We start from the raw sequence: 19,203 nt of genomic DNA, 5'->3' as shown, positions 1-19,203 counted from the left end.
CTGACTAACTACAGTTTAGCTTTTTTTGTAGGTTGGAGCAATAAAATTATTCTGGCTTTTTTGTTTGTTTGTTTTATTTCCTCAGACAGAATGTTTCCACCTTTCAATGTTTGCCTTTTTTCTCCCCTAAAATTACTCACAAGACCAGCTATATTTTCGTGGTCAAAATTCTTTCAGAGCCAAAAATATGCAATAGCTAAACATAGTACAGTTCCACTTTCAGACGAGGAACTCATTTAGGACCTTTCTCAGTTATCTGAATTTTAAGATTAATTTAATAGGTTTCTAGGCACTAGTTTGACAATGCAGTATTTCAAGGTCTTTTTTTTTTTTTTCCGTATCATACAGCATCTTGTATGTATAGCATAGCCAATGATGATGCAAGGAAGACTGTTTAACATTAAAAAATAAAGATAAAAAAATGCATTGTATCTTTGTATAATTAATACAGGATTCAGCAGATGATTTACAGTGATAGAAAAAGATTAAGCTTCATGTCAAACAAATATGCAAGACGTCAAATAATCAAGGGTGCTCTTTCTTCCCTCCTTTTATGCTCAAACTTTTTTCTTAATGTGATTAAAGATAAGTCTCCTGTCAAGTAGCTTGCTCTGTTTGGCAGAATCCTGGTTTATCCTTGATACAAGCAATAACGTCCAGGTCATGGGTTGCTCCCAGTCATAAATCGTTAAGTCTGGAACAGACCTTCAAGATCATCTGGTCCAACCATCCCCCTACCGCCAATATCACACGCTAAACCATGTCCTTAAGCACCATGTCCAACCTTTCCCCACATGTGGGGAACATGTATTGCACTTAGTGACCTATGGAACCTCAAAGCAAGTTTTTTATACTTCCTCCAAATTCTCTTTGTTCTTCTAACATTATTTATATACCACCTTTCTGCACTGTGTTACAAGCTCTGTGCATTCTCTCTCTCTCTCTCTCTTTTTTTTTTTTTTTTTTTTTTAATGTTTCTTTTGACACCACCGAGTAGTCCATTACCTTTTCCAGGATGATAAACTTTTGTTAGAGACCTTCTGTATAAAGATAGTTTTTGAACATTTTCTGTGTGAGCTTGCACAGATCTCTGATGAAAGATGCACCAGAGCTGGATCTGCTCGGACAGTGAAAGAGCAGATGGCAACTGCACTCACCATCTTCCTATGCCAGAGTGGCATCTGCTTGTGGGTGAGAGTTTGCTGCTAGAAAATGCATAGAGGGGACAAACTTATCCTGTAGTGACACTAAATGATGCTCAAAGAAATGTTGCAGTTCTGAAGCTATAAGCTTCCCAGTATTCAGAAAATGGTAGTAAAGAAATGTGTTATGATTATGGATGTATTCATATTGAGACCTATAAGATTATAGAAGACATGCGATAAATAAATAAAATTTAAAAAAAAATCTAGGCCAATTTGCTGGTCAGTCAAAAGGCTTGCTGTGTTCAGTGCACTGAATGGTGGAAATACATTGTTAGAGTCTCTTAATCTTCTCTCCATAAAAATACATGGACATGGAATGTATTTTTAAGGGAAAGCTTAGCTGCAAGCAGTAGCAAGCATATTATGACACTAGTGGCAAAGATCAGGACACAGCATTTCTTCAAACAGCTTAGAGTCTAGTCTGTAAAGCAGCCACAGAGAGGGTGCCTTTAATAGAATATCAGTTGAAAGTTTCCTATCGGAGAGGGAAGAGACTGTGCAGGAGTTCAAAGGACATCACATGAGATAATATTTAGACTGTTACACATAAATGCAAAATCTGCAAGAGATGCCTATCTTTAAGTGGACAAGGCAAAGTCATTCAGGGAAAAGCACTATTTCTTTCCTATATTGCCCAGTAAGTACAGCATGAACTCGATTTATTCCGAACTTCAGAAATTTGACTTGAAAACAAAAACATGACAGTCTGCACTTAGCAATTTATATGCCTTTCTTTATAAAAGTATGGTTTTCAACGCCTCATGGTAGTTTTGTGTATTTCATGTCGTTCATGTAAAAATAATCAAAAATTTAAAACGAAAACATTTGTTTCTGAAAAACAAGCCAGAAATAGCAAAGAAGAATCTGAATCAATCAAAACAAAGAAAAATATAATATAATATGGAATATAGAGTCTTAACTTTAAACTTGAGTAAAGTAGAGAAATCCAGATATGTAATGAAACATATGTCTTTGCAAGCCTCTAAATACACTACAGGTCATCTGTATACATGTAAATGGTCCTGTAGTCTGTACATACCTGTGTCAACATGCTCTTGAATTTTACACATATAGCTAGGGGAATTTACTCCTCATTTCATTAGCTCTTTCAAGTCTTTCATATTACTGAAGAGCGTTAGAGCTGCCACTGTTGTTTGAACATATTTCTATATGATTGAGACTGCTGGTAGAACAAATATGCTCTCAGTGATGCAAATCTATGTTTTCCAGATGGATAATTGGAAGGACTCACTCCTTGTGTTTTAAAACAGTGTCTGACATGCCATATTTATTTATTTTTAAATGGGGAGTAGAGGGTATTACTTTGCATTTATTTTTATTTATTTGAAATAGCAGGAACCTACAGTTCTGACCACCAAAGAAATAAACTTCAGAGTTCAGAAGCCAACTCCAGGGTAACCTGATAACATCTATAGGAAAAAATCAGACACAGTTTCATATTGGGGCTGTGCCAAATCACGCATATTGCAAGTACACTAATTCATCATTACAGAAAAGCCCTAACTACTGGTGGAAAGAAGTGATATGACAAACCCAGAGACCATTAGCTCCAAAGAATTCTCTGGAGCAATGACAACTTTACCAGATGCTTCTCTATCCTCATATTTTACAACTTGGCAAAAGAAAAGCAGCTTGCTCTCATCAATTTCCATGGGGAAAAAAAAAAAAAAAAAAAAAAAAAAAAAAGGAAAGAAAATATTCCTACTGGATGGAAACAATCTCATTTGCAATGTTAAGTTCCTTCCACTAAAACAACAATTTCAGCAAAATTACCATATCAATGATTTTGACCTAGGAACTAAATTTCCACCAATAATAAACTTTTAAAATTTCAGGCCAAATACTTCTGTCCAGGCTCATTCAACTCAAGAGGTTAATGGGTTCTTCCTATTCCCCACCTGAATGCATGCTAAACAGCTTAGTTTATATTTATATGCTTATTTTAATTGTACTCTTAAAACAAAATAGTAGGTATCTCTAAACACTGGTGACAGATAAAAAATCTTATCTGCTAATGTTGAGGAATGCCTGCTGTGGCCTGTCATAAATAAGAGGACTTCAGAGAAGAAAGGTAAAACTTTTTACAAGACGATTTCTTTATCTCTCTCTCTCTATATATAGATATTGTAACTCTACTTGTGTAGTAGCCCAACTATTTATCAAGGAAGGAGAATCAGGTCTCACAAGGCATGCTTTATTTGACTACTGTTACTGCTGTTTAGGACTTCAAAGGCATTTAACCTCCAACCCTACCTATGCCACTTAGGTTTCATGAGACATCTGCATAACAGCTGACCTGTTAAGTCACAGCTGCATCTGGAAAGTCACAGCCATAAACTATTTGAAAAAGTAGCTTCTATATTGACTATTTATTTGAAATAGAATGAGGTTACTGTTCTAACGATAATGAGGAATCTCAAAATCTTTGTATGTGAAAAGAAGTATTTAGATCTTTCTAGAGAGCAACAGTGTTCTTTTCCGCTGCATAGCTTCAAAGTAAATCTTTGCAGTTTAATAGTTCAAGGGTGCTATTTAAGCAATTTCCCTCATGTGAACAAAAAGTAGTACTCTAACTCAATTCCTGTTTTCTCTGCAATAATATGATGTTTCATTTTAACTTAATAAAAGAAATGGTTCTCATGGGGTACAGAATTTATATACACTGCCTGATACCACTTAAATACAGAACATAGGACAGTATGTTGCAGATTATTAGCAGGTCTAACATCAATATAAAGAATAGTACTGTAACTACCATAGTGATATTTATTTAGCCATCTCTTTACCAGCTCTTTTTTGTCTTTTTCCCAATTTTAACATCCTGTCTTGATCATTGCTTGGGCCCCTGACAATAGCAATATTTTACATGAAAATGAAGTGCTGTCAACTACTTTTTCTAAGTCAGATGCTTTTCCCTCACACTGATTTCAAATAACTGGGAATTAAAAAACCTCATATGTTATCAGGAACCTCAGAATTTCCTGTTTGTTTCAAGCTAAGACTTGTGAATTCCATCTCTTAGGAGCTTTGGTTTTGTTTATTCTTTAGTCATCACTGAACATCTCATTTTTTTTCTTAGCAGTATGCACAGAGGAAAAGAAGGGGAAAACAGTAGCTGAAATCTCCAAGGAAAAGAAAGCAGTTAGAGTTGTGTCATTCTGGATACCAGAACACCAAGAAATGTTAAAAGGAGTTGTTAGATTTGCACATCTCTAATTAACTGATTTGAATGATCTGTGTGGCAGGAAGAAAGTTAAATCATAAAACTATCGTTATTTTTAAGGATTTTTACTGAGGTAGGGAAAGAGGAGTGAAAAATATTTTAGTGGATTTCATCAAATGATTGAAATTTACAGAATGTCTTGCACATACACCTATCTTTTCCATTGTCTTGGCAATGCAACTGTAAGGTTTCCCTTGCCCAGATCACTTAAGATAACTACCTTCCCCCCCTCTGCTTAGCAATTAGAAGTCAAACAACAGGAGGAAACACCTCAGCTTGAACACCTTCACACCTTCAGCTTGAAGATCTCCTCTAGCAAGGTTTCAGCTCTTAAGGTACACTTCCAGAGACAATCTACTGGAGTTGCTTTGCCTGTGCTAAAGCATTTTCTTGTGGTTTCTTGTACCCTTTCTGTTTCTCTGTAAGTGATTCAACACTAACAACAAAATAAACAAGCCTGGTAAATATACACCCTACAAACATACTTCTCTTCAGGCTGGAGATACTGGTAGACCTGCTGTGAATGTTGAGAAGAACTCATAACTTCAGTTCTGTGGGGAAAATGGAAATTAATGAAAAAGATTATTTCTTTCTTCCTCATTTTAGGAAAAGACTTAAAAATCTAATAATTAAATAATTGCCAGAAAACTCATAAAGCAGCAGATTGAAGGTCTGGTTAAGGCACTTAGCTGCTTACTAAAAAAAAGCACGTACTTGATACACAGCTGAAGTATATGGTAGACACCCTTTAACACATTTCAACAGAGCATGCATTCTTCAGACACAGCGTTCCTTGGAGCTGCTAGCTTTCCATGCTAAACTTAGTGCTTCCAGTAATTTCAAGACTTTACCAAACCCATAACTCTAGTCCTCAAAAAAAGGAAGACAAAACTTTGCCCTGAATGGAACTGGCAGAGGTGACAAGTGCTTCAGTACCTTGCTCCACATTCCCTTGTGCTAGACAGGCATCACCCCAATATACACACAGCACTGCGGGGTGCCCTGCTGAGGCCAACCACCCAAGCACCAGACTCAGCTCAGCCCTACACATGCAGTTCTGTCCTTTTTAATATACATCTTCTTCCCTGTGTAATAATAGGCACCATCATTCAGTTTTATTTTAATCTAAAAAGCCTTTCTAGTGATTCAGGAGACTAACCCACACTATTACACCACCTCACCAGAGGCTGATTTCCCTCCTATTGAAGTCAATAGCAAAATTCTTATAATGAAAAGAGAAACTGACTGCAGATGAACATTAACCATATCCTTTCACCATTTTTCTCTGCCTAATGGAGTATAATAAAGCTTCTCTACATAACTTCTGAATAATACTGTATGCAATTTCATTATTGAAGTTTCACTTAATTTAATTCCGCTTTGAGGTTTCTGGTTAAAAATAAAATATGATTAATGCTTACAAAAGAGAATGAGAAAACTGGGTGTGAGGGAAGTTAAGGATTCTGAAAATGGCTACAGTTTCTGGGTAAATTGCTTCAGTAATTTTCATAGTAAAACACGCTAATGTTACCCTTGCTTATTGCAGCTCCCTACCCTATAAAGTCAGTATTCTTCCCAGTGATTCTTTTTTAAATTGATTACTGTGGCATTTGGTTGCTTAATCTAACATACTGACAAAACCGTATTTTTCCCTGAAGGTCATTAATGATTGTATACAACTGAAAGAATGCGAACACCTCATTGTATGCATATATCTTTCCTGGAACATGAATGAATTTCAGTTTTGAAGCACAGAGAATTATTGGATCTCTCTCTATCTGTTAGATCTGAGCTTTCAAGAAGAAAGAAGAGGCAAGACTACTGTGAAGCACTCCAAGTCCAGTCTGAAGATATTTTAAGGATGCCAAGCATTTAATGACACTATTAGAATATGTTTCCAACAGTGATTCAAAAAATCTACTTATGCTGTTTTGGATATTTTGATATGAGATCTAGTCTGTGTTTCCAAAAGCTGACTTTTATAAACTCCTGATCTTCTTCTTGGACCATAAAGGCTCCAAGAAGAGGATCCTTTCAATCAGTGTAAACCTATTAGGATAATAAAAGATTCATTATGGAAAGAAATTTGATCAAATAGGGGTAAAAGTCAGAGGCTGAAGCTTTCTTATGCCATTCATGCCCTATCTTTTCAACATTTGGATTTAGCTGGATTTTTTTTTCCTCATAAGATGCATGTGCTTTTAGAGCCTATCTACCTATTGTAGTAAAGTATTATATCTTCTATATAATAATGTAGTATATGTGATAAAGTATGACAAGCACAGTAGATGTAGCACGATAAAGTAGAAAAATTAACCGTTAATCGAACAGAAGTGTCTTTGCTACATACCAAGCTATCATCTTTATTAATTATTATTAATAATTATTGTTATTATACAATATCCATAATACCTTTCCCAGTAGTGTTACCTACATAGTACTTGAGTATAATGAAGCAATTTGGAATTCACAAAGAGTGGGGTCACCCTACAATTAAGGATGCAGATGATCACATTTTCCAATGGGTTTTGTTAAATCACATTTGGCCAAGACATTAAAGGCAATTATGGCATTAAGCTCTTATGGGTTTAAAAGAGGATAATTTTAGATAAATAAATGTACTTTATAATAGATGCTTTTTAAAAACTGAAACTTATGCCACAGATGATCTTCAGCAAAATTTCTGAATTCCAAATATCAAGAGAAATTTGAATCTAAACTTCACGGATAAATTTAAACTAATCCTTATTAACTAGAGAGAACCAAACAAACGTGGCCCCTTTCCTAAGAATTATGTGAGCCAGCCCCTGATCCAGAAAATAATCACCTTTGAGCATAATAAGTAGTTCTATTGAAGTCAATAGAAATTCTCATAAAAGTAAAATATTAACTTAAGCATATGTTTAGGTCTTGTGAATAATTTGATCTTTATTTTTTTATTTGAAACTGATCTTGAATATAAAAAGCCATAATGACCTGGAAAAGGAGATAAATTATTAAAAAGAAGTCAGCAAATAACTTACTTTACTTGCTGCAGCTGCAGGTTAAGAAATCCAATCTGAATCTGTTACTACTCTTAGGCAATAGGGAAATTCAGAGTAAGATCTTAGTTGTGACTAGTGGGGCCAGGTGTCCTATCATAGCGGCAGAGATTTAGCAAAGCACAATAAAGTGAATCTACTTTTTATGGTCATGAATAAAATGCAAATATTATTATTAATGATAGAAGTATATAAGATTCTCAAATAATAATGTAGAGATACTCAAAAAAAAAAGTGTGCACAAAAAAGGCAAAACTCTCATATACACTGGATTAATCTCCTTCCCACTCAATACACTCAATTTTTCAACTCAAATAGGTATGCTCCCAAGTAAGAAATTTTTCTCTCTGAAATGAGAAGGAAATGGTGAAAAAAGAAAGACCTGATGAAAACACCTACTCCTAATCATAAAGATTTTGGGTTGGTATACAGGATGGTTAGCAAACAGAAAATCATTTCATTTAAAAATACTGTTTCTGGAGTAGCAAACTGAACTTTTTTTTTAATGAAGAGGACAAACATAATTTTCAGTGTTATCACTGAGTCTCACCAGTGCAAGACAGGCCTTTCAGTTAGTTATCACCCTAAAAATTGAAGGATGTGATAGAGACAATTATGAAATCTTATAAATTCCTATAAGAATTGAGCTATTCGGTAAATAAGTTACAATCACAGTGACAATACTGCAGCTAGCTGCAAGCAGAGTCTCTGGAAAAGAGTTTAAACGCTCCCGAGAAGAGAGGAATGTGGGACCAGTTATATACTCCTTCCCTCAGCTTGAAAGATATGCTGCAACATATTGCAAAATGCCAAAGTGCATGTTGCTTACCCAGGCACTGATGAGAGCGGGAAGGATGGATTAGAGCCATTACCAGTCCTTCACTTTTTAAGAAGTCATGTCTTCCAATAGAGAACTAAGGTAGTTATGGACATCACTGGTAAACGTAACTTCTGTACTGTATGTTTCTCTCTCTAAAAAAAAAAAAAATAATAATAAAAAAAATCCAAGTCAGCAAGAAAAGTTACATTCAGTAATTCAGTAATTTAACTTTTCTCTAAATATTTCAAATAGTCTGTAATCATAATTCTCACTTAAGTGAGATGCTAATGAAAAACACTTGGATCAAAATGTTTAAGAATAAAATGAAGAATAATGGTATAAATTTTACAGGCGTTGATAGAGAGTAGGCATTGCTTTCCATTTACAAAGCTCAATACACTGAAAAAAAAAAAAAAAGGAAAATAAAAGCATACTGCCTGTCTGTCCATCAAAGGTTATTTAAACTCTTGATATTTAGGTAAATTTTCAGGTAAATTTAGGTAAAGTTTTCTTTTATTTTTATTTTTTAAATCTTTGTGTTTCTGTTTGCATCTCAGATGCATAAGGTATCTTACTTTAGCAAGAGGTTGTCGTGTAACACAGAATGTGTTTCTTGTGTTTATCATCAGCCAAGGACAAGATTCTGAAGCAATCTGAAGAATTCAATAAGAACTACAAAGTGTAAAGCGGGATTTAGTTTATGTGGTATATGTGATCAAGTCCTGAATGCTCTATAGAACTATTTTCTTCCCCTCCAGTCTTCAGTTGATGTAATGGGTACTGGACGCAAATCTTAGGACCACCTTCAAATAAGACTTGGATTTAGAAACTATATATGTGAAAAAAACAGAATGGGAGCTATTAGTGTAGTTAGATTTCAAGAGTCATCTCTAGCAACTAAAAGAATAATTTTCATTAGTCTTCTTACCCTATTGCATGAAACAACAGGTGAAAGACTTCTTCCCACTAACTGAGGCAGAATATAGCCTTATTAGTAACTGATGTGCTCTAGCAAAATGTGAATCAGCCTCTGTCTTTCTCACATCAGCTTCCCTTTCTCTATTGGTAAGTACAAACACCTCATCTACTCTCAGAAACATCTGTTCATCCTCTAATGAGGAAGGAGGCAACACTAATTTTATAGGCACAATTCTATTAAAAATTTGATCTGTTTTCCAACCCACACCCTTGCAGTACATTACCAATCCTTCTCTTACAGTTTGCACTTACAATACTAAAAATACCACCCACTAGCTTCTGGATTACCCTGCTTACAAAGTTCCTTGACTGTACTTCTTAAAAATAAATAAATAAATAAAAAGACATTTGGAGTTGAGAAAGTTGAAAAAGCAAAGATTCTCATTGGAGATAAACTTTCCTCTTGCTTTTGGGTTGCTACCAGGAAATCTGCAAGCCTCTTGATACCAGACCTACCTTCCCCTTTTCCTCCTTTTTTAATATTATTGTCTCTTTTTTAATTATAGTGGCACCAAGAGACCCCAAATGCAATCAGTGACTCATTCTGCCAGTCTCTGTGAAGACATATGGTATGAGACAGTCCTTGCCCTGAAGAGCTTACAGTTTAAATAGGCAAGACAATAATGAGACACATTAGCATTGTTATCATCATCTCCCAGGTGGGACATTGAGTCACAAAGATGAAAAGCAACATGTTCAAAATCACATGTCTACACCATACGGTGAAGGATGCTTTGGTCCTCTGAGTTAACAAATGTTTAAGCTGATAAATTGACACTGTGGAAAGGAATGCTGACTTTGGGTCCAGAATGTCTACAGACTGAAACTGCACCACCATGGCCAAGACAACAAACCCTGAAAGGAAGCATTACATTAAGTGTTTTTATGGTACAACCAAGTCAGACCACCACACTTAATTTCTGTTCAGACTGGGAGAGAGTGGACTAATTGCAAAGGTGCCCATGAAAAGTCCATAATGCAGAAATGCAGATTCTTCAACACATGATCAAAAAAATTTCTTTAAAGCCCATCTTCCTTTCTTTAATCAGGCCTTTTATCCCCCGAAGTGAGAAGTTGGTCATGGTTACAGATTTACTTTCTTGGCAATTCTGTTGAGCTGGACTCCAAAGCATGGGTAGAAAATCCTCATGTTTTCACAGCAGTAAAGATCTGAAAATGAAGCCAAGGGGTACGTGGTACATCAGTTTTCTAGTGTAAATTTGGGAAAACTGTTTAAAATGAATTGTATTGGAAATACACAAAAAATAATACAGTAAGCTAAAGAGCAAGACATGACAGGATATAGCTTTAATTCCTCTGAAGAAAAAAAAGTTTCTGAAATGAATTTATTTCAAAAATGTTACACCAGAAATTAGAGATTTAATTTCTCTTTTTGAATTGAAGTTACACAAAGTAGATATTTAAATGAATATTCAGTGTTATTCATAAGTTTAGACAATGAACTCAGTATCCTGAACCACTGAATACTGAGCTATGTTGTTTATATTAGCCTCTTTGGGAAAATCTATCATATTTTTGTTTCATCTGTTAATAACATACAATTTTATTTCTTTTACCGAGAGATTTATCAAGAGTTCTGAGCTTAGCACAACTTTAAATATTTTTTTCAAATCTAGTGAGACAATATAATTTGCCACAGTCTACTTATACATGTCTTCTTTTTCCTGATAACCTATCAGCCTGTATGCTGTCTAGCAAACTTTTGTTATCATTTGGAATATTTTTCATTATAATTCTGAAGAACGAGAATATTTTCATAAAATCTTCAGGAGTTATGAAATAGGTTCCACCCCTCCCCATCCCCTCAAAATTGCACTTACTGTGCCAGGTTTATTATGCTTAATGTTTTTCATTTTCAGTTACATAATCTGTAATTTTTTCTGATTAAAAAAAATGAAGAAACTGTAGAGCATATAGGCTACTGCTTGTATTATCAACCAAGTAGAGTGAAGATCCTATAGTAGTACTTGCAATTTATCTTCAATTTCTCTCTCCATTCAACATTTTCATGTTAAAGTTTTACCTACCAAGATGGTAAAGATAATACTTTCTTTTTTTAAATCTATTTATTTCTCAAGCACACGTGCAAAATTTTCACATATTCAAAGATCTCTTACATAAAGCAAAATTCTGTACAGCTAGTCTTCAAAAGGAAAATAGAATAAGCTAAAGTTTCTTTGAAGGCTTAGTTTTTCTGCCAAAGCAAAACAAAGGATTTAAAAAGAGATCTCCTGGACAAGGTCCATGCCATACCATACCAGTTAATTGTAAAGTCATCCATATCCATCGTAACAACAATTATTTTTCAACACTGCCCTTCTGTGTTACGACTTTTGGTAGCACCTCTTGATGGTATAAAATGAAAGTTAATTTGAAGTATTTCATATTAAATTTGTTACCTGTTATACCTCATCTATAAAATCATTAATTTCCATAATTAAAAAGAGTACCACTGTGTAACATAAAGACTTCCTTGCATATCACTTAGTTACTTGAAGCAGTAGCTAAGTGTTAGCTCATTAATGAATAAAAGTTTGTGTGGGATTGAAGATGATACCCTCTTTTCCAGATGTGAAGTTTAAAGGAAAAATATTTGATTTCTAATCCAAGCACACTGAAATGAACATAAAAAATACTCAATTTTGTTTGCTGAGTTTTATTGTATCTACTGATCTAGAAAATCTGCAGATTGCACAGAATGGCTACAACTTCCAGAGTTCACTTATCACATATATGTATACTCAGTGATCTACTGAAAGGTTATGTAGGAACGTACAAGAGAATATGGGTGCTCTGAATCAATTAGAATCGGCCTGAGAAGTGTTGTTCATACTAATCAGTTGTGATAAAGACTTCTCTCACATAAGAAATTTTCCCATGCCCTTTTATATAGACTTTTACATTCATTGGGTATTTGCGTTATCTCCAGAATCATTTGCATATCTATCTAATATTTAAGGAGGTATACAATGGCCTCTAGTGGTGCATACCAGCATAAAAATGCTCAACTGCTGTTTTATTTCCTCAGTTTTAAGGACAATATATAAAAAAAGCAAACACACATTTGAATTGTACCTTCTGAATTAGAAAAACAGCAGAATATAGCACACAGCAAAGAATGTGAATACTTCATCTGTTTTTATTTACAAACAGGCAAACCAAGAAATGTGAAATAAACTTTGAGCCAACATTATTATATTAAAATAATTTCAAAAATGTTCCATATCTTTACCATTTCACTGTTTTCTCTCCAGGCTGTTGATCACTCTACACAGTTTAGCTTTAGCCTGTTAATACTGTCAATCACTAGTTCATTGGGGATACTGCAGATACTGACGGAGATAAAATCCGTCTACAATTTTCCATGGAGAAGGGCCTTACAGACTAGATATTCTTTAGCCTGAATTAATCCTTCATGTCAAAAAGACTATCGCCATTGTATTAGCATAATATTGTAAGAGAAAGACAGTTCATTGTAAATGAATTTCTAACAATAAAAACACTAAAATAAAGTTTTACCATATTAACTAATTTTGAATCATTATCAAATGGCTCAAGTTGGAAGGGGCCTGAAAAATCATTTAGTTCCAAATCCCCTGCCATAGACAGGCATGCCACCCTCTAGAGCAGGTTGCTCAGGAACTTATCTAACCTCGCCTTGAACACCTCCATGGAGGTTTTTTCAATTTCCCATTATTATATAACTCATAGAACTGTAAGAGACCTCACACAGTTAATAGGGGATACTGTAATTTTAGAAAGTACAAATAGATAAGCAATTAAACAATAATGCCTTCTTTAGCAGGTTGAATATTGAACAGCTCTTTGTATATTTCCTCTTAAATCTATTTAATTTGATATTTTTATTTCTTTGTGGACAAAAGTTTTGTTTTGTTTTCAAAATTTGCTTAGAAAAATGTCTACACTAATAGGTTGTAATATTTAGCAGTAATTTCAGCCTGAAGAATTCTGTGTGTTTCTGGAATCAGTTTTATGAGAACTGATAGATCTAAGTTTCATTTTAAGCAACTATATATATATAAAGCTTATATATATATATTTCATATATGTATCTATATATATTTCAATCAAAGCAATTCACACTCTTCTGTGAAGTTTCTATATTATATTTTTAAGAATGTGTTGACTAACAAGCTTGTAAAAATTTCTGTTCAACAGGAGATGAATTTAAAGGAACTTGAAAGAAAGAGCTACTGAACTCAGTCAGGATCCTCCATAGCTTTGCTTCAAATAAGTTTTCAGAAGTCACAAGATACATAATTGTCTTAACTCATTCCCAAGGGAAAAAAAAAAAAAAAAAAAAAAAAAAAAGCTAAAAGGGTACAATAAGGCTATTCAAGGGAGTTTCTGAATATATCTTTCTGCCAACCTTATGCAACCGCACCTTCCCCATCAGAGGCTATCTGCAGATTTAGTCCACATATTCTGTGGACACAAAGTTAGAAGGAGAAGGATGTTACAAGGACTAATTTTATTCCTTGTTCTGAAAGTCATTGCATACATACATGTATAACAACCCTTATAGAAGACTAACATTGTCAAACCTTTTTCCATGATTTCCACATTTTTTTGAGGAAGGTTGTTCAGGTGAAATCAGTTTTCTTTTGACAGAACAGAGTTTCAAAACCTGAGAAATGCAAATGTTGAGACATACCTTGTGAAGTACATAGACAGAAAGCAAAACTTTTTCACATTAGAATGGAGTAGAAAACTATAAGCAAGGAAATGCTTCTTGTCCTAATCACAGGACAGTTAACTAATCAGACCTTTACTTAGCTTCTTTTAAGTGCAAATGTAGGAGCTGCAAGGTTTTCCTAAACATTTCTGATTTTTAAGTGTACAATTGTTTCCATCTGTACCTTATTCCTTGCAATTCACATTTCCTATGGCTTTATGAGTTTTTACTATCTATATGCATCTTACTGCTTCTAGAGTTATATACAGCTACTTCTGCTACACAGTCTTCCTCTAAGCACTTCTAAGCACTGCATCCCATCACAGGGTAAGTGAACCATGTTTTCCCCAAGCCAAAGTGAGTCTACTATGTGAAAATGAAGAAACCATCCTTTCACAAGGGGATTTTCTCTCCCACACTCTTTCCTCCTTTGCCTTCCCCCCTGCCTCACAGCTCTACTTTCCATCTCTCCCTTCTTGGGATCTGGATGCCCAACACTATGTGAAATATTAACTAGATAATGATTTTTATTTCCCTTGCAGGAGATCAGAGGAGCTGCTAAGAAAACCACTGCTATGAAACAGAATGCAGAGAGCGCCGTCATCTGAGGAGCAGTCACCATCCGCTTCCTGTGCGGCAGTGATGTTAATGTACAATGCTATATCTTAATAGCCATCTCAATTGGCTATTAAAATGCTGCACTGCACATTAAAATCACTACCCCACTGCTGCAGGAGTACTTACCAAAGATGCAGTCCCTGAAAATTACCTCTCAGCTCAATGGAATGCTGCCATGCCAAATGAGCTGTCTCAGCTCCTCTAATTTTCTGCTAAAGAAATAAAACTCTTCCTTTTAAATTTTAAATTTACATGATTATGCTGAATGGCATATTCAGCCACAACAACACAGAAGTAGCACAAGTGTACATCATGCAGTGCCTCAGAAGTCAATAGCAGAAGTACCCCAGACTTCCTCAAGAAATTTATACCAACTTCCAGAGGAGTTACTATTCTCAGTTTCTTTAAATATGCCTTTTAAGAGCACCTATTTGCAGGTATTGGCAGGAGATATCAGGAAAAAAGTAATAAGAGTTTGTTTCTGGAATCTTACAGGTATAAGCAAGCGAATTCTGAAAAAGGGGGATAACAGATGATGAAAACTACAGGATGAACACAGGGGCGTGAATAGACTGCAGTCAAAAAGAGGGAGTGGAGAGGCTAGTAGGCTGTGCAATAGAGGGAGGATGAGGCTTAGCACAGAATTGAGCCTTTTGATCCTGAGAGATGGTTTATAGGCAATTTTGTCTCATCTTCTGAGTACACAGATTCAGTTGGGAACAAGGAAAGACACAGAGGTAAATGTAAAAGACAGAGTGATGTGGTAAGCTCATGTTGTCCTCCCTGAGTCACAGCAGATGATCAAAAGTTAAGTCAAACTGATACGTGGAATACAGCAAAAATACATTTCAATTGCATAAGCTTCAAAATATAGGCAGAGTCTCTCTGCTTCAAATATCCAGCCAGATGAATTGATCTGATTTGAAAGGTAGAAATGTGTTTTATTAGCTTGAGCACCTTGACTCCTCTTTAGCACCACACAGGTACTATAATGCTACACAGCCCACCCCTAGCAGCCACTCCTGATCTGTCTGATCTGGTTCCAAAGGTAGAACTAGTTAGGGATATTTGTATGTAACCTAGTTTCTTCAAATTATTCTGAAAAGCTAAGCCATAAACATAATGTTTATAGCACACCAGGCATCACTGGTTTTGCCTAATTTCTTACCTGGATTTCTGATATATCTGTCTAGGGTCCAGAGGCAATTGCAGCTTTTGCCCTAAGTCAGACATAATTTATTAGACTGCCCAAGAGCCAAGGACTCTTGAAGCTGCAGAGCAATAGCCCCAGGGAGTCTGCTAGCAGGGCTGTCCTGGAGCTCAAGACCTTGAGAAAAACTTACAGCTAGCCCAATGGAGCTGACAGTGCTGGCAGCTTCATTACTGGTGTCATCTGGGATGCTGACAAGGACATCAGTTTTAACTAAAAATCCAAAGGGACAGAAAGTTCTTATTTGTGAGAGAATTCAGATGTGTGATTTCTCGGATTTAGCATGAATCTGGTTCTCTCTGCCCCTCAAAAGCCCAAATGTGCAAACTAGAAACTTTTTTTTTTTTGACAGCTCTACTGTAAATTTGATCCTTCATGTCTTTTCCTTCTTTAACATATATATATATATTCAGTCTTCCTATAAGAACATAACACTATTTAGGGTATTAAAAAAATAAAAATATATTCCAATATAACCTGCTGCTAGAATTTGCGAGTATCTGCCATTACAATAACAGAAAATATGGAAAATGTTTTATAATTACCTCTTCAAGAAGAGAAAACAAAAGTGCTGTTCTGCAGCAGAGGTCACTCCCCTGCCCTCCCTCCCCGCTAAACTCTTTTTACTCTGCTACCTTCCATCAGTCTCCAGAAACACAGTAACGCATCAGACTACAGGGTGACATTCCAGACTACACAAGCAAGGGAGCAAGTTAACAGTAAGCAGCTCACAGTGCTCAAATGGAAAAAAAGTTTTGGTCAGAAAAAAGTGTTTTCGGATTTTGAACTTGACCTTTCACCGAGAGATATTTCTTGCCCTTGTACCTTGGTTATCCTTTTTAATATTCATTTAGAAAACATAAATAATTTTGAAAGAAGGAGAAAGAAAAAAAAAAAAAAAAAGACAATAGTGTTCCAAACAGTCTAGCAGACTCTGGGCTGGATTTCACATTTCCAGGCACCAAAATCTGCATGACTTTAGGAAAAGGTGACAGTTGCCATGTATAATAGTGTCTAGCTGTGAAAGAAAAGACCAGGGGAGCATCTGACTTTAAAAAGAAAAGGGAAATAAATCTTAGCTAGAAACAAACTGAGGCTCTGCAGAAAGTAACATCATGCTGCATCACGTTCCCTTCAAGCCCAGCTTTTTCCCCCCCCCCCCCCCCCCTTTTTTTTTTTTTTCTCCTCCAATTGTGCTTTAAGTAATCTGAGCCACTGGTTTATGCAACACCAGTAGTAAATACCAGGAAGATACTGCACTGGTGACCTTGGATTTTCCAGCCCATTACTCCCAACTGGTCTCCACAAGGCTGCTACATTGCCACCTGCCACATAACACCTCCTCCAATGTCACGAGGAAGTCAAACTCTGTTCATACTTCCCAGGTCCTACCCTGTTGTATCATGGAGATTTTTCTGTAGATCTGTGAATGGAAAGTGAACCAGGGCTGTCACTGTGGTAAGGATCCTTCCCCACTCCTATGTGCCTGCTTTTGTTACTTATCTGGTAGGACTTGCAGGAGAAAAGAAAGGAAGATGAACAGAAACATTTCCATTTTCAGCCTATTTAAAGGAATATTTCAAATCAACAGATGGTGCAAGCTTTACAAAGAAATTAAAATCCTGGTAAATACTACAATTGAAAATAATTTTTAGGAAAGAAACCTAGATATGTGCAAGGCAAAGATGCACATGCAGTCTGAATTATTATGTCCAGAAAAAAAAGGGTCAAAACAATACCCTCAGCTCTTGTAGCAAATTTTACATGCAAACCATATTTGAAGTAATTAGCAAAGTTGTTTGCCTTTTTATTTCTACAAAAGCAGCTGACAGTCCACCCAGAGACCCTAAAGAAAACTGCCTCAGGGGAAGACAAAAGCTGTCAACATCAAGCTGCAAAGATCTCTTTGAGGAGGAAAACAAATTCGCAGCAAGAGAAGTTGATATGCCCGCTGATGAGCTCTTCAAATATGAAACACAGACACTTGCAGAGAGCCTGCTGCAAACACATCTATGCAAGAAACAGAACAGTTGGCAAAAAATTTGGCATGACAAAAAATGAAAACTGAAAGCAAGCATAAGGATAGGATGGAACTAAGAAACGCTGGCATGCCATGAAGAGAAACTGAAGGGAAAGCAAATATGGCTAGCAAACTAAATACAATAACGTGCTGGCTGGCAACACCAGCTAAGCCCTGACCACTACCATCAAGCAGTGAAGCTATTTGAATCAAGTCTTAAAGGAAAAATTTGTCATGCAGAAATATGTAGTAGATGTGTTGATATCATTGTATTTTATTGAACTAATGCAACAGCAAAAAAAAGGTTAATAACCTACACCAGAGAATTAGTAGAAAATTTTCTGTTTCAAAAGCTTTTTCAATTCCTACAATGGATTTCCAACAAAAAACACATTTTCTATAAACAATGGTATTCTTATTGCCTAAACACCCCAATTTTCTATTAGATGGTGGAAAATAAAACAACTAATTAAAAAGAATCATATAATGGCTTGGGTTGGAAGGGACCTTAAAGATCATCTAGATCCAAGCCCCCTGCCATGGTGTTTTTGTTGTTGTTGTTTTAATAAGCAGCCCCCCTTCCCACCTTTAAGTACTGAAAGTGCACAATGAGGTCTCCCCTGAGCCTTCTCTTCTCCAGGCTGAATGTTCACAGCTCTCCCAGCCTCTCTTCATATGAGAAGTGCTCCAGCCACATGTCTTGTATGTTCCTTAACAATGCTTCAGTGCTTCCAGAGGGAGTTTGGGCCAGTTCAGGAATTTTTCTCCTTTTTTTGTTTGTTTGTTTTTTGTTTTTGTTGTTTGTTTTTTTTTGGTTGAAGCTGACATTTCATGAGAAGAGCATTAGGCGAGATATTTGAAAACTTCATTAAAATTTAAAAGCAAAAATATGAATTTTGCATGCCCTAAAGATAACAATTTGAACTTGTCTCACTATCTAATGGCATATTCAACAGAGTCCTTGAGTACTCCTGTGAACAATTATTTAGGGAGACTTGGTCAACTTATGTATGCCTCTTTATTCCTGTGTCTTAGTAGAGACAGATCTCGGCATCATTCAGAACAGTGCCCCGGTGAAGTCAATCATCTAAGAAAGGAAAAAGTTTCAATATCTGTTTAGGAACTTACAGTCACTTGGTCCACTGGAAACTGAGGATTCAGCAAAGTTCTCAAGGTAGAATACTGCTGTTTGAATGTTGAATGTACATATCCAGCATGTCATTCAAAAGTAACACTCCCTCCCACCTACCCCCAATGCACACACTTAAACCACCAGAGAAGCCACAAGAAAAAAAGCTCAACACATACAAGAAGCTAATGAAAGCAACAGGAAGTAAAAATTCTTAATCT

Source organism: Aythya marila (assembly GCF_965140915.1).
Source record: "Aythya marila genome assembly, chromosome: 4".
NCBI lineage: Eukaryota > Metazoa > Chordata > Aves > Anseriformes > Anatidae > Aythya > Aythya marila.
The sequence above is the reverse complement of the archived record's forward strand: the minus strand, read 5'-3'. Positions refer to the sequence as shown.